Source organism: Schistocerca gregaria, chromosome 2 (assembly GCF_023897955.1).
Source record: "Schistocerca gregaria isolate iqSchGreg1 chromosome 2, iqSchGreg1.2, whole genome shotgun sequence".
Lineage (NCBI taxonomy): Eukaryota > Metazoa > Arthropoda > Insecta > Orthoptera > Acrididae > Schistocerca > Schistocerca gregaria.
Window position 1 is genome coordinate 981297988 of NC_064921.1, and position 16072 is coordinate 981314059.

The following is a 16072-nucleotide window of genomic DNA, read 5'->3' on the forward strand; positions in this document are numbered from 1 at the left end:
CTAATTAGAGAGCTACATACTGGTCAAAGCAGTATCCAGGTTCCAGCTATACTTACCTGAATATATCAGAGATAACCGTATTCTATACTTTTGACGGTGTTTACAAAAACTATGCAGTATTCTTTCTTTACTGCTGAAACAAAGTAAAACGTCCATACCCAGTGACTCGCTAAACGCCAAAATTAGTTGAAAATAATGTTAATTTAACAGCTACAGGGGCAAAAATGTCGGGCGCCATAGGTCGTGACTGAACGGCCGTGGATAGAAACCTGACTTACGGCAAGAACGTCATTGTTAATTACTGGCTTAAGAAGGCAGTATGATAAGAAAAACTAGAATGATAATGTCTCTTTAATCTGACAACGAACTGAGTGTAAGCAGTCAGTAACATTTTTGAAGGCGAATACCTTCAGCTGTTAAATATTTCAAGAAATGCGTTACACGCAGCTGTCCGTATGTCTTTCAGTAGCACTACCCGTGTTTTATGATAACTGTCATCACAGTGTCTCTAAACAATAACAATCAGCACCACACAGAGTAAAAAACAACTATGGACGACATGGTATAATTTCTGATCTATCTGAAATTAGCTCTCGGCCAATTATTAATCTTACTCATCACTCCCTGAATATCTGATTATTCGTTTGATGTTCAGCATTTCTGATGGGGCTACATCAATAAAGTTGCCGCACAGATGCGACATGACATGATACACGAATAATGTATGAAGTTTTGTATGTACAAGTTATGTTATGGTTCTGAACACTATGGGACTTAACAGCTGACGTCATCAGTCCCCTAGAACTTAGAAATACTTAAACCTAACAAGCCTAAGGACATCACACTCATCCATGCCCGACGCAGGATTCGAACCTGCGACCGTAGCGGTCGCGCGTTTCTAGACTGAAGCGCCTAGAACCGCTTGGTCACACCTGCCAGCAGTTATGTTATGTACAAGTATTATGTTACACCACTTCCTCTATGCTACTCTTATTGCTTAATTTTTTAAATTTTTTTTATTTTTTATTTTTTTTATTTATTTTTTATTTTTTTGCTGTATACACATTCAGTGATTATGGCCATTAACCAGAACTGGAAGTCATAACAAAGAGCATGTTGACAGTTGCGTGACATGTAGACAACACAAAAGTACATATTGTTTTCAGTGAGAAAAGTTTTACAAAAAGTGATCCATGTAATATTAAGCACCAGAAGGCAGTCCCACATGTTGCCCATCAACAGCTAACCAGATTGCTTTTCACATTTACGTGATGATGGATGTCCAATTAGCTGAAGCGCGGAAGGATCAGACATAAAGTCAGTGGTTACTAATAATTGACCTGAGCTGAAATTTCAACAAAACTGTGACAAAAGACCATTTAAGTCACACCTGAAAAGCATCACAGAAGATGATAATCATGTTTTAAAGTATTACTGACTACACTGTCTACCATTACAAGTGTAAGTAGGCTGTTTAGGTTTTTTTATTGGTAACGCCGTAGCGCTCTGTATAAAAATCACTGGCTGTGCAGTCTGTGGCTGGTTTGCATTGTTGTCTGCCATTGTAGTGTTGGGCAGCGGCAGCTGGATGCTAACAGCGCGTAGCGTTGCGCAGTTAGAGGTGAGCCGCCAGCAGTGGTGGACGTGGGGAGAGAGATGGCGGAGTTTTGAAATTTGTAAGAATTGGTGTCATGAACTGATATATATATTGTGACTATAAAGGTAAATACATTGTTTGTTCTCTATTAAAATCTTTCATTTACTAACTGTGCCTATCATTAGTTAGTGACTTCCGTAGTTTGAAACTTTTAGTTAGTTGACAGTAGTGGCGCTCGCTGTATTGCAGTAGTTCGAGTAACGAAGATTTTTGTGAGGTAAGTGATTTGTGAAACGTATAGGTTAATGTTAGTCAGGGCCATTCTTTCGTAGGGATTTTTGGAAGTCAGATTGCGTTGCGCCAAAAATATTGTGTGTCAGTTTAAGCACAGTCGTGCATAATTTTTCTAAGGGGACGTTACACAAGCGATGAACCCTGTGCAGGATCAATATGAGAAAGGGTTTGGCGGGGGGGAGAGAACAGAAACGTTCACACCAACGTACTTACAGTAACACAGGGTGAGTCTGCTGTAAAACAATAGAACCAGTACATTACACTACACATTTTCTTAGGTCTTCTTCTTCTTCTTTCTCATCTTCTTCTTCGTCTTTTTTTGCTATCCGCAGAGCCAACGTTTCTAGCATGTTTCTTCCACTTTCTCCGGTCCTGCGTGTTATCCCGATCAGTTGTTTTTACCTCTGGTCCTCTCTAATGCAGTTAGAAAACGCCATTTTTGCGTCTTCCAGATGGAGGATGTGGCCGTGCTGTTCTAGGTTCTTCAGTCTGGGACCGTGTGACCTCGCAGGTTCGAATCCTGCCTCGGGCATGGATGTGTGTGATGTCCTTAGATTTGTTCGGTTTAAGTGGTTCTAAGTTTAAGGGGACTGATGAACACAGATGTTAAGACCCGTAGAACCATTTTTTTTTTTTTTTTTGCTTCTTCCACTTTCGGGAGCCTTACACTACTATCACCAGAGACTTCGGTCTATTGTAATGATATATCCGTATGTGTGAAGCCTTTTCTCCTGGACGTACTTGAATACTTCCATAACTGTTATGATTCTTTGGATATTCACAGTTGTAATCCGGGCTGTTATGGTGACTCACACAACCACCTCATCTTAATATCGACTGTGTCTAACCTAATGTTCTGGTTCTTACTTGTCGCCCATCTCTTTGCTCCCTACAATATTATGGGCCTTACGACGGCCTTTTATGCTTCTCCTTGGCTTTGACGTTTATTTTTTAGTCACAGCCGATTCAGAATATTCTTTCCCAACACAGAACCGAGAGTCCCAAAATACTTCTGTGAGTCAACAGACTTTCTTGTTATATTAACCATTACATGGTATTCTTTTTGTATTTAATAATGGAATACTTTAACACAAATGATGGGGACGAGAGACATTATCTTCTGCAGTGTGAGTTGTTTGATGTCGAGAGGTAAGACGTTAATGATATCTGGATGTCGATTCCGTGCACCTCTTTACTGAATTCTTAATTATTTTCACATCAATAACAGTGACATAAAAACAGAAAAAGATGCTTTCGGGAACGGCGAGAGGTTTCTAGGATTACAACAATGGTTTTCGATTTGGTCCATAGAGTCAGTACGATCACACAGGTGCGAACTACGTCGAAAAAGTTGACAGTTCCGCGAATCACGTCGTGCTGACGTTGCATATCCAAGCATCTCCATGTAGTTGACTGATTCCGCTCGGTACTCCATATGGGAATACCATACGAATACAGTATAAAGGTGTGTGGTTCATACTGACTCCTCAGATAGTGAAGATGTATATTAGCAGTCATCTAACTTTAAAACCATTCCCAGTATGGCAAACACTCGTCGTCATTCCACAAATAAAACGAATAAGTTACTTTTCAGAAAAAAACTATGAGAAAATTTATTTAATTAGTATGTGAATATTCTGTCTCATCGCTTATTTTTAATACGAAATTATCGTATTGAGACAGCTCTCGACCGGAAGGTAGGCCGTTTGAAGCTCCCTACACAAAGAAATTCTCATCAGAAGTTCATTATAAAGTGAAGGAAATGTGACGAATATCATTAGGACGGTTATCAGTCATATTGAGTACTGTTATCCTGCGTAATAGCGAAAACCTATCCACTATGTTGCAGGGAATGACGATGATCGAAACTGTAGATATTGACTTAGCATTTGCAATTTAGTCTTCAGTTGGGAAGAAACCGTTGGTAAATAACCGGAAACTCTAAAGGCATCTTACGAAGAAAGAACCAAGGATTTCTTATGTCCACCTAAAACTCGTTATTGAGAATGTGGTCTTCTACTGATCCCTTAGGATCACTCGACACAAGAAGAAGTGTCCCAATGTAATGTTTCTTCACTCCTCTGATCAACTTCCCACGGCTTGCAGCCTCATGCAAGACTTTACACTTCACACCACTTCAGTAGTATGTATATATGGGTTAGTTTAGTTGTTCAGTTGGTATCACGAGGTTTTATATGCTCCATGGCAGATATTCCCGACTAACAAAAATCTATAATCATCAGTAATCCATGGACTGCTCGAGACCTCAGCAACCAATAATGCAACCACTTATATCACTGAGACCTTTAAACGTCTGTTCGTGGACTATCACATTAAGGAAGGGCAGAATGTCCAGATCGATGCCAACTTGGCAGAAGTATGTAATTTAAACACTGTTTCTGTATTCTTCTTCTGCACATTAAAGGTTGAGCTGTTCTCTGCATCGGATTCACGCTTGCATCTTCCAACATTCCTCTTGTCGGCTGCATGGTATTGCCTTACGTGTGATTTTACCATTTCTGTCCATACAGTTGATATTAATCATACGGAGAATACGTTTTCGGCTTTCTTCTCCACAGTCATTCATCTCTGTGTCTAGCAAAGTGTAACCTAACACTTTTCACCGGAACTTCATTGGTGCTACCTGCATCTTTGATTTCCCCCTTCGAAAGAGTGCCATGTTTTGACATCGATGATGTTTCCATTATGTTGTTTTTTAAGGTTTAATCAATGTACAGTCCTCACTATCGTTCTTCAGTGTTTGGAGCATAAGAACAAATATGTATTGAAATCTATGCATTTAATTATTTTTGTGGGAGTTTAGTTTGTATCTTACGTCACATTCTATACAGTGTAAGTGTGATTCGTGTTCTGTCTATGGGTAATCAATGAAAATCATGGTTCTGATTATATTTATTGCTTTTGTAAGTAGGCTGTTTAGGTTTTTATGTCGGTAACGCCATGTAGCACTCTATATGAAAATCACTGACTGTGCTGTGTATAGTCTGTGACTGGTTTGCATTGTTGAAATTTACTATTGTAGTGTTGGGCAGTTGGCTGTTAACAGCGCGTAGCGTTGCGCAGTTGGAGGTGAGCCAGCAGCAGTGGAGGGTGCGGAGAGAGAGATGGCGGAGTTTTGAGAGCTCATGATTTGGACGTGTGTCCATCAGAGCCAATAAATTTGTAAGACTGGATGTCATGAACTGATGTATATACTATGACTATTGGACACTATTAAGGTAAATACACTCCTGGAAATTGAAATAAGAACACCGTGAAATCATTGTCCCAGGAAGGGGAAACTTTATTGACACATTCCTGGGGTCAGATACATCACATGATCACACTGACAGAACCACAGGCACATAGACACAGGCAACAGAGCATGCACAATGTCGGCACTAGTACAGTGTATATCCACCTTTCGCAGCAATGCAGGCTGCTATCCTCCCATGGAGACGATCGTAGAGATGCTGGATGTAGTCCTGTGGAACGGCGTGCCATGCCATTACCACCTGGCGCCTCAGTTGGACCAGCGTTCGTGCTGGACGTGCAGACCGCGTGAGACGACGCTGCATCCAGTCCCAAACATGCTCAATGGGGGACAGATCCGGAGATCTTGCTGGCCAGGGTAGTTGACTTACACCTTCCAGAGCACGTTGGGTGGCACGGGATACGTGTGGACGTGCATTGTCCTGTTGGAACAGCAAGTTCCCTTGCCGGTCTAGGAATGGTAGAACGATGGGTTCGATGACGGTTTGGATGTACCGTGCACTATTCAGTGTCCCCTCGACGATCACCAGAGGTGTACGGCCAGTGTAGGAGATCGCTCCCCACACCATGATGCCGGGTGTTGGCCCTGTGTGCCTCGGTCGTATGCAGTCCTGATTGTGGCGCTCACCTGCACGGCGCCAAACACGCATACAACCATCATTGGCACCAAGGCAGAAGCGACTCTCATCGCTGAAGACGACACGTCTCCATTCGTCCCTCCATTCACGCCTGTCGCGACGCCACTGGAGGCGTGCTGCATGATGTTGGGGCGTGAGCGGAAGACGGCCTAACGGTGTGCGGGACCGTAGCCCAGCTTCATGGAGACGGTTGCGAATGGTCCTCGCTGATACCCCAGGAGCAACAGTGTGCCTAATTTGCTGGGAAGTGGCGGTGCGGTCCCCTACGGCACTGCGAAGGATCCTACGGTCTTGGCGTGCATCCGTGCGTCGCTGCGGTCCGGTCCTAGGTCGACGGGCACGTGCACCTTCAGCCGACCACTGGCGACAACATCGATGTACTGTGGAGACCTCACGCCCCACGTGTTGAGCAATTCGGCGGTACGTCCACCCGGCCTCCCGCATACCCACTATACGCCCTCGCTCAAAGTCCGTCAACTGCACATACGGTTCACGTCCACGCTGTCGCGGCATGCTACCAGTGTTAAAGACTGCGATGGAGCTCCGTATGCCACGGCAAACTGGCTGACACTGACGGCGGCGGTGCACAAATGCTGCGCAGCTAGCGCCATTCGACGGCCAACACCGCGGTTCCTGGTGTGTCCGCTGTGCCGTGCGTGTGATCATTGCTTGTACAGCCCTCTCACAGTGTCCGAAGCAAGTATGGTGGGTCTGACACACCGGTGTCAATGTGTTCTTTTTTCCATTTCCAGGAGTGTACATTGTTTGTTCTCTATCAAAATCTTTCATTTGCTAACTATGCCTATCAGTAGTTATTGCCTTCAGTAGGTAGAATCTTTTATTCAGTCGGCAGTATTAGCGCACGCTGTATTGCAGTAGTTCGAGTAATGAAGATTTTTGTGAGGTAAGTGATTCATGAAAGGTATAGGTTATTGTTAGTCAGGGCCATTTTGTTGTAGCGATTATTGAAAGTCAGATTGCGTTGCGCTAAAAATATTGTGTGTCAGTTTAGTGTTGATCAGAGCAGGTAAAGAGTGAAATGTCTGATTACGTTCAGTTCTGCTCAGCTGTTTGAAAATCAAATAATGTAAGAGATTTATCAGCACAGTCATTCATAAATTTTTCTAAGGGGATGTTTCATATGGCGTTACTGACATAAAAACCTAAACAGCCTAATTACACTTTTAAACCCACGAAATATGTCTTTTGTTTCCATAACTGCATCTTGTTTCTCATTCACAGTGGCTTGAGTTACTGGAGTGTCAAGAAGAGCTAATTTTTATTTCTGATAGCATAATTTGAACATCAACAAACAGAAAAACGTTGATACGTTTTATTTTTCCTATGTGTGATCTTATTTAAGTGAAAACTGTCTTAGAAAACTATTATTAGAAAATGTTGTCAGTAGAAACGACTATGCCAGAGAAAGCTGGAACTGGCTTATATATTACTTAATTTTTAGTGTATGCGAGTACCGAGTGTCATATAATTTTATTTACTTGGTATCTATAAAGACCTCTGACAGAATCTATCAATGGTTGCCTCATTCATTATACAGTAATTCTTTTAACCAGATGCGATGGCTTTGAGAATTAATAAATGCAATAGATGTTTCTAAGTAAACTATTCTCGGTTTAGCAATAACTTGCTAAAACATCAGCACAGAATCTTATTTTTCTAAACTGACGCATTTTAGATAAATAACAGCTATTACACAAAGCATCTGTTCAAAACTTACCATGATTTTCACATACTGCATTCAACAAGCCGCTCAGATCTTGTACCTTGAATTCTATTCCTGATCAGAGAGAGAGATGTTAAATTCAGTGGTTTCTCATTCGACCAGCATTAGTCTATATAGATTTGTAAAAATACTTGCAAGAGTCTTTGATTCAGAAGTTTTTTCTGTATCTTGTTAGCAACAACATTATTTACATCACTATCTGCGACTTTTCCAAACCGCACTTCGCTTTCTATAATACTTGTAACAGTTCTTTCATACTGTAGGCGCCCCGGTGGTCCCGGTCGCCTAAGGTGGACTGGATGACTGAGCGGTGACCTCTCCATCTGCCAGGATGCTATGTAAGTACTCAGGTGGTATTTGCTTGCTCATTTGTGTCCTCTTGTAGGTAATACCACAGTTTTCTACTGCGTTAAAGACACTGTTGCTGGGATGTTGGATTTGGGTAAGTTGTATATTTCTAAATACGCTTAATCAGCTCCATTACTTGTCTCTAATGTATTAAATATTCTGTGCTGCTAATAAAAATAATGCATGAATGTTTTCGTGACTTCAGCGTAAAAGGGTTCCCTTTTTTTATGACAATTTTCGTCTTAACTTTGGCTTCGGAGAGACTGCAGTAAAGTTATTCGTATCTTTAATATTACTTCAACGAGAAGTCCATTGTTTTAATTTTTTTCCTAGGTCTCCTCTTTCCTCTTATGGTTTCAACTGCTTCTTTTTCGAGGCATATTTTAATAATGTTCCGTTCGTCTTTGAGACTTGCTTGTTGGGAAATTTTCTAAGTAAAATCTCAGTCTTTACTGATTGTATTTTCTATGGTATTCTTTTAGAAAACAATATTCACTGAAGCTTTCTTCCACAGCTTATCTGTTTTTTGGAGTGTTCTAGGTAAATTACTTTTGAGCTAGAAACACACTTATCTTACGACGTCAGTTTTATAGTAATCATGCCATAAACTTTAAATAGTATTCACTTTCAGTCACTCCAGCTGTATTAATCATTTGCTTTGTATGTAAAATAAATAAATGACTATCAGAATTGCTTGTGATTATCATTGCTTGTTTCTTCACCGAAAGATAATAACTAATGTACAAAGCACCTCAGTGTACACACCTCACTGTACGGAAGCTTTTTCTCGCCTAATAGCATTAAAGAAGTAGTTTCTACTTTTTAATTCACTTCACACCTCGGTTGCATCCTCAATTAATACTTTATATGTTTTCGGATTCTCCTCTCACTTTCCTCATTGTCTCTCTTCTCTCTTCCATGTCGCCTACCTACGATGGAACATTCAAGTAATAAAAAGTGATTTACCGACAATGTAACTCAAGAGATAGAAACTTAGTTAGTTTTCCAGGCAAGCGGTAAGAGATATGAAACTGTATCACTCACATACAAATACAATAATTCGTCTTACGGTGTTCTTTCCTAGGATGTTCTGTGAATGATAAAAGGGTCCCACTCAACACCGAATGGAAACACATTTAGTTTTGTATTGCAAACTAAAGCGCGACTTACCTCTGAGGATAATATTGCTCCACTGATCACCCAACAATTGTATGTATTTGCGGTTGTGAACACCAGAAAAACTCTCTCTGATTATTGATGGGATATCCCCAAGAATCTGGTCACACCCATTGTACACCGCCTTCACGAAGCCTTTTCCCTAGCAGTAGGTGCTATATGATACCGCTGTTCTGGCAACTGCACCAACGCGTACCGGATGTGGATGAGGTCGCAGTACAGTGTTACTGAGTGCTCAACATAAAATTTTGTTCATGACAGAACATCTGTCCTCGCCCATCACTTAACCTGTCTGATCTGATTTTTGTCACCATGTACGAACAATAAACACTGGAAAATTTCACCCAGTTGCTGCGTATGTAGCATTTTATTCTACTTTCAGTCCACCAGTCAGACTCTAGCAACGTCCCGTAAAAGATGCCTCGATACCGATCAGCCAAATTGCGTGGGTTATTCGGACAGCGTGGAACGATCGGTCGCGAAATGGAAAATACAGTGAAAATCTGTTGAAGATTTGCACACATGCGTTGGGAACTGTGTCTAGTACGCCTGTCGAACGCATCAGTTTTGAGCTCACAGTGAGAACGTAAAGATGGCTAGAAATAAGCGTCTCCCGCCAAGTATGAGGGCCTGACGAAAGATTTCGCCTGAAGCTATGCAATCCACATAACATAATCGTTATGCAGTTCGTACTACACCACAATGCAGGGGCAGTGGAGATGCTCCTGCAGCGTTTTCGATAGGAAGTGTTTCATCACCCACAATACAGTCCATAACTGGCTACCCCTGAGGTTCATCTCTGCTCAAATGAACCGCTGGCTATGAAGACAATGTCTTCAAACAGACTATGAGCTGCGGTCCAGAGTAGAAAATTGTCGAAAAGCACTGGCGGCTGTCTTCTACATCGAGGGAGTTGAGTGTTGGTACAACGCTACGACAGATGTGTAAGTCTGAGCGGCGACTGTGTAGAAGAGTAGCTGGATCGTGTAGCTAACAGTTGCAAATAAAACAGTTTTGATTTTCACTGTGGTTTTCATTTCGCGACCTATCGTTCCTTTCTTTCCGAATAGCCCTCGTATGTATACCAATTGGGTATACTGGTACCAAATAATTTGTTGTCTACAATGATTAAATTGAAATGCAGTGCAGTTTTTTGATACGATAGTGTAGACCAGATTTACTGGATCTCGAACAAAGTTCAGTAAAAGACACCTTGATACTGACTGATCAAATAGCTTGTCTCAGCTTGGTGTGTTAGCACAAAATATGCAGCTATCTACAATGACACCGTTGAAGTACAGTGCAATATTTTGGTATGAGAGTTGAGAACAGCTATACAGCAGCAGCAACATACTCAATTTTCATGTGATTTGATTTAAGCTTTAGCAGTAGTTTTCTGTTCTCTACTTTTCTAATGTTTTTAACAACTTTCCCGCCCACTGGATTCAAAAGTGGCTCTGAGCACTATGGGACTTAACATATGAGGTCATCAGTCCCCTAGAACTTAGAACTACTTAAACCTACCTTACCTAAGGGCATCACACACATCCATGCCCGAGGCAGGATTCGAACCTACGACCGTAGCAGTCGTGCGGTTCCGGACTGAAGCCACCCACTGGGGGTTGGATGGCATCAGCCAAATTTGCGCTCTTCAACCATTGCACTATAATACTTACAACTAATACAAAACGTTCAGGAAGGTGAAACAACTGTTCAAGTTGGCGGCAATACGGTGGTGATGTGATTTACATTCTGTTTATTATGAGCATGATTTGATGGTGGTTTCTGCAACTTGGGAGTAGAGATTTGGAAGTCGTCAGCTTGTGAACAAATCAGATACTACTATCTGAACTACCAAGCCGGCCGCTGTGGCCAAGCGGTTCTAGGCGCTTCAGTCTGGAAACGGGCTGCTGTTAGGGCCGCAAGTTCGAATCCCGCCTCGGGCATGTATGTGTGTGATGTCCTTAGGTTAGTTAGGTTTAAGTAGTTCTAAGTCTAGGGGACTAATGACCTCAGATGTTAAGTCTCGTAGTGCTTATAGCCACTTGAACCGTTTTTTGAACTACATTGGCACACATACCACTCTACTACAAGTAACAATGAGATGGCTGATGTTTGCGCCAGGATTTCACTACTCGTGCTGTGCATGCGTCTGGGCCACTTTCCTTGGCAGCAGAGATCTCTTGTCCCGACCATTCCATGTGGAAAGAAACTGATAAGAGGGATGTAGGTGGAGGCGGGTGGGTTCCACTTGCGCAAAGAATGGGTGGGATGGAGCTTTCATTTGGGATGGAGCGAGATGGGTAGATTGTAGTAGATTGTTTTCTTTATATAGTAAACAATGGGAACAAGGAGCTTTTCTACAGAGATACAAGACCTTCTTCGGTACCGAACTGTTCCGAGAGCGCTTGTCTTCGTTTTTGTTGGCCTCTGAGATGCGAGTAGCCGCCTGCCAAGTTGCAGTTCTTGCGCCCTGCCGCTTGCTGTGCCTTGCCGCTCGCCCCCGCGTCGCGGTGCGGCATTGTTTGGCGAGGAATGCGCCTTGCGGCACCGCTGCCCGCGACACAACTTTCAGAGCACACGCGTTGCGCAGCGGTCGCCGCCTCTACTGCCAATTGGCGCAGATCGTTCTGCTCTAAGAAAATAGCTGCTGCTGTTGTTGCTACGGCGATCCAACAAATTTCCCTCCACTATATGAGACCAAATTTGAAAGTGGTATCAAAACCAGACACCAAAAAGTAGTGCTGTGTGTAGGATGTTCGGAAATTCCTGTTACAAACTTCTAGGATTGTAGACAGAATTGATTACGTAGTATTTTGAACAGGAGATCATGTTCCTACAGAGCATCAAAGTCATAGGCACGTGTATGTGTGTTTATATACAGGGTGATTCCGTGCTGATGATACAAACTGTGAAGGATAATGTAGGAGGATAAATGTATCAATTTCAGTAAAAGTCCTCGTTCCTCAAAAGAACGAGACCAAAGTTATAAGTGAAAACCGATCTGAAAACTCTGATAGTGGAATACATGTACTGGTACGGTTGTTGCTAAGAGTGTAGGGTATGCAGCTTTCAGAAGCGGTAGCATGGACCAAAATAAGGAAAAATGTCTAGTAAACACGGGCTGTAAAATGCATACCTGAGAAGCTATGAGCACTTGTTCATCTTCGCTACTGTGAAACACTTCTCCTGCACTGAACAAGTGTTCATAGCTCTTAAAGTATGCAATTTAGAAGCCATGTCTAATAGACATTTCAGGAAGTTGCATAACCCTACTTTCTTAGGAACAACAGTTCTGTATTCCACTGTCAGAATAGTTTTCGTTTGTAACTTTCAAATCGTTCGTTTGCGAACTAGGGACCCTTACCTCAAACTAATACATTTATCCGTCTCAATCATCCTTGAGATTTTTTAACATATTCACGAAATCACTCTCTACACAGGCGCCGTCGCCCATATCTTTGACGCTCTGTAGCGTCGTTGGATGAAGTTTCCGGCCATGAGTTCCTGTTCAAGATATTATCTACTCATTCCCCTGTACAGGTCCTGCGACTTCGTAACGGGAAATTCCTAACACCCTGTACCTTGCTGCTTTTCTTGTTATTCGTGGTCGTAATGTGAGACTGTAGATCTATTACTGCTGTCTTATTCTGTGAACTTCTTAATAATCACTGGGAAAAGGTCATATGTAGTATACGCCCGTGGAAAGTCCACTGTGCCTATTAGTTTCTTTCTTTTTCTTTGTCATTTATATTTAGACTGGAATGATCCAGCTGTTCATGTATTTCCACCTTGTGGTATTTATTGCAGCATGTTATTCAACACAATATATTTAATATATTAGAAATTTTTGCTGTCCCACAGCTAACCCCTTATTCCTAAAATTCCTCGTTTCTGCCACGCCTTTCAACGATAAGTTATGTCTTTCTCGTTTCCTTAGAAGTTATCTCATTAACTTCTCCATTTTGTAAACGTTATCTATATGGACTATCTTATGAAAAGTATCCGGACCACGAGATGGCCGCCAGTATAAAAAGGAGGAGAGAAGTATTGCGCTGTCATAGCAATTGTCACTAGAGAAATGATAACAGCAGAATGGGTGGATCAGTAGAGATAAATGACTTTGAACATGGATTTACTGCTAGGTAACTTCCAATGGTTCATTGGAAGCCACCTAGCAACGAGTCACTGGAGGTCACCTAGCAACAAACCCAGCAGCGTAGTTTCAACCCTTCTAAAGTTGCCCAGTTGATGCTGTGATTGTGAAATGCAGACCCGAAAGAAGAACCACAGCTAAAACAGGACCAAACAGACTTCATGCTCTGAAGACAGGTACTGTATGGACTGATTGTCCACTCGAAATCTTAGTCGTTCTCTAGCTCAGTTTTTAATTTTCCACAAATTCCTTTGCTTATTCTTTTCCTAACATGTGCGTTCGGCACGCACAGGAGGCTACGTTTTAGGTGTACATTCTAGAATGCTCTTTCTCGTTATTATACCAGTACGTTATACACCAAATTAGCCGCAATCTGCAATCTTCTTAATAAAAAAAAAGAAAGAAAAAGAACTTACTTATACCATTCTGCGTAGAATTACGTCATCAGTAACATAATTATTGTACTTCCGCTGTGTTTTTCATAATTTTGGAAATTCGCCAGTCGCTTTTCCTCTTTGCACCTCCCTTTCCTAAGCTGAATATAACAGCACACAATTTTTTCACTTCGAAAACGTTTCCAGCGTTTCCAGAATCGTCTTCAACGTGCATCTTGCCCAACCTAAATGACGTCAGTAGAACCTATTTTCAGTCTTAGGACGTAAATAAGACTGTACAAATATTTTCCCATGAACCGCACCATACAGAGAAATACTACTAGCGAAATAAGTTGGTACTCAATGTCGTTATTGAAGCAAAATGTGATCAGTTTGTAACCGCAATGATAATTTTGAAAGAGGCATCATAGAACCATAAAAAGTGGTCTTGATGTATATTTATTGACAGGCAACACGTTCCGAACAAGTGAACATCTTCAAATCAAGGAATAAAGCTCATGAAGTTTAAGAAATACTTCTTGGCGTCAGATACATAATTTGTAAATAACAGATTTCAGCTATCAATAGTTCTTTTTAAATTTTATTGGCAGATCTAGATTTCAGCTAGAAACTAGCCATTCTCAATGCACTATCATTTTTGATCAATGCATGTAATGCCTGTTGGTCGGGCTTCATCCACAGTTCAATGATTACTCAATACTGAGCATTTAATGAACTGTGAATGTAGCCCAACCAACAGGCATTACACGCATTGATCAAAAACTAAATACTCAATACTGAATACTCAATGAACTGTGAATGATGCCCGCCCAACAGGCGTTACATGCATTGATCAAAAATGATAGTTTCAAGATGAAATCTATATCTGCAAATAAAATTTAAAAAGAACGATTGATAGCTGAAATCTATTACTTAAAGTCAATATAACAGTCGCTTCTTGCAACAGCCTTCTGAATTGAAGGTAACCTGATGAGATACATAATTGTTTTTAATTGCAGCATCTGCCACATAAATTGCATGCATATGTGAAAAATGCTCAAACTAAGACAATTCGTAGCCTATTTTACGCCTTCGTCAAATTTGATATGCTGCTGATCATTAGCGTGAAGGTGGTCTCTTGTGTGAAATTATCTCTCTGGGAGTACACTTACAGTACAAAATGAAGAAATTTCGTGAGGTATACTGTAACTACACTGTTACTCTGTAGCGCTACCAACAGAAAATATTTACTTGAAGAAAAAATTACCACAGAATTTTGCAAAGTATTCTCAAAACTGCCGATCCTATTGCAGATCCTTAGAGAGCACACAGTGAGGTGACGAAGGTCATGTAAAACTTCCTGATGTCGTGTCTGGCCTGCTTCTGCAGGAACTCGACGTGGCAGGGACTCAACAAGACGTTGGAAGTCGCCTGCACAAATAATGGGCCATGCTGCCTCTATAGGCATCCATAATTGTGAAAATGATGCCGGTGCAGGTTTTCGTACACGAACTGATCTCTCGAATATGTTTCATATATGTTAGATGGGGTTCATGCCGGGAGATCTGAGTGGCCAAACCATTCGCTCGAACTGTCTAGAATGTTATTCATACTAAACGCGAACAATTGTGGGGCCGGTGACATGGCACACTGTCACCCGTAAAAATTCCATCGCTTTTTGGTTGCAAATACTCTCCAGGTAATTGAACATAATAATTTCCAGCCAATGATCGGTTCAGTTGGACCAGAGGACCCGGTACATTATATGTAAACACAGCCCAAACTGTTATGGAGCCACCACCAGCTTGTTCGTAACTTGAGTCTAGGCTTCGTGGGATCTGCCCCACACTGTAATTCTACCAGCAGATAGATCCCACCAGCTGAAATCGAGAATTCGTAAGGTAGGAAAATGACTTGAACTATAAACTGTCTGGACCACGTAGGTGACCCCACACACACATATGCTCCATGGGTTGGAATTACACTACCATCCTTACACACGTTTGTCTTTATGAACTCACGATTTTGAACACTCTTACTTGGTCTTTTTAGATGGTCTGTAACTGTACCATTTCTTCCCGTAATTTCGAACATTTCATTCCACCTTTCAAGTTATATGTGTATGTAATGCAGAAAGATGAGATCAGTCACCTATCTTCAGAATGATCTTTTCCGTAACAGCAAATCACATTTCTGTAGAAGGGTTCATCATGATTGCAGATGTCTATATGAATGGTAATGAGCGGATAGAACAACAACATGAAACACTGAGAGTAATAGATGAGTTTTGTTATTTGGACAGCAGAATTACTAATGATGACCAAAGTAGAGAGGATATGAAATGCAGATTGGCTACAGGAAGGAAAACATTTCTGAAAAAGAGAAATTTGTTGATACCTAATACAAATTTAAATCTCAAGAACTTATTCCTGAAGATACGAGTGTGAAGTGTAGCTTTGTGCGGAAGTAAAA

The 16072-nt window shown here is 41.4% G+C and overlaps 1 long non-coding RNA gene across 1 annotated transcript in view; it reads left to right on the forward strand.

Annotated features, from left to right (window-relative positions):
* LOC126336718 (uncharacterized) overlaps nt 1-16072 on the forward strand; it is a 48298-nt gene that overhangs the window by 19265 nt on the left and 12961 nt on the right. The window contains exon 2 of the long non-coding RNA XR_007564987.1: nt 7810-7884. This is a non-coding gene — a long non-coding RNA (uncharacterized LOC126336718). The remainder of the gene's footprint in view (nt 1-7809; nt 7885-16072) is intronic.